This window comes from Arachis ipaensis, chromosome B10 (genome assembly GCF_000816755.2).
Source record: "Arachis ipaensis cultivar K30076 chromosome B10, Araip1.1, whole genome shotgun sequence".
Lineage (NCBI taxonomy): Eukaryota > Viridiplantae > Streptophyta > Magnoliopsida > Fabales > Fabaceae > Arachis > Arachis ipaensis.
In genome coordinates, this window is record NC_029794.2 from 128,314,745 (window position 1) to 128,314,951 (window position 207).

The window sequence follows — 207 nt, forward strand, 5'->3', positions numbered from 1 at the left end:
ACTGAAATTTTTTAGAAAAGAGACTGAAATTTTAATAACATTTTATACCTAAAATATCCTAATTTCAATTAATTAATTCCAATTTTACCTTTTGTGCAAATTAAATTAGATGTTCATTCTTATTTCAGTTTTTGTCTTCCACTTTACACCAAATACAATACTAAAATTTATTTTAATTTCTGTCTCTCTCTTCTAAACGCTACCTAA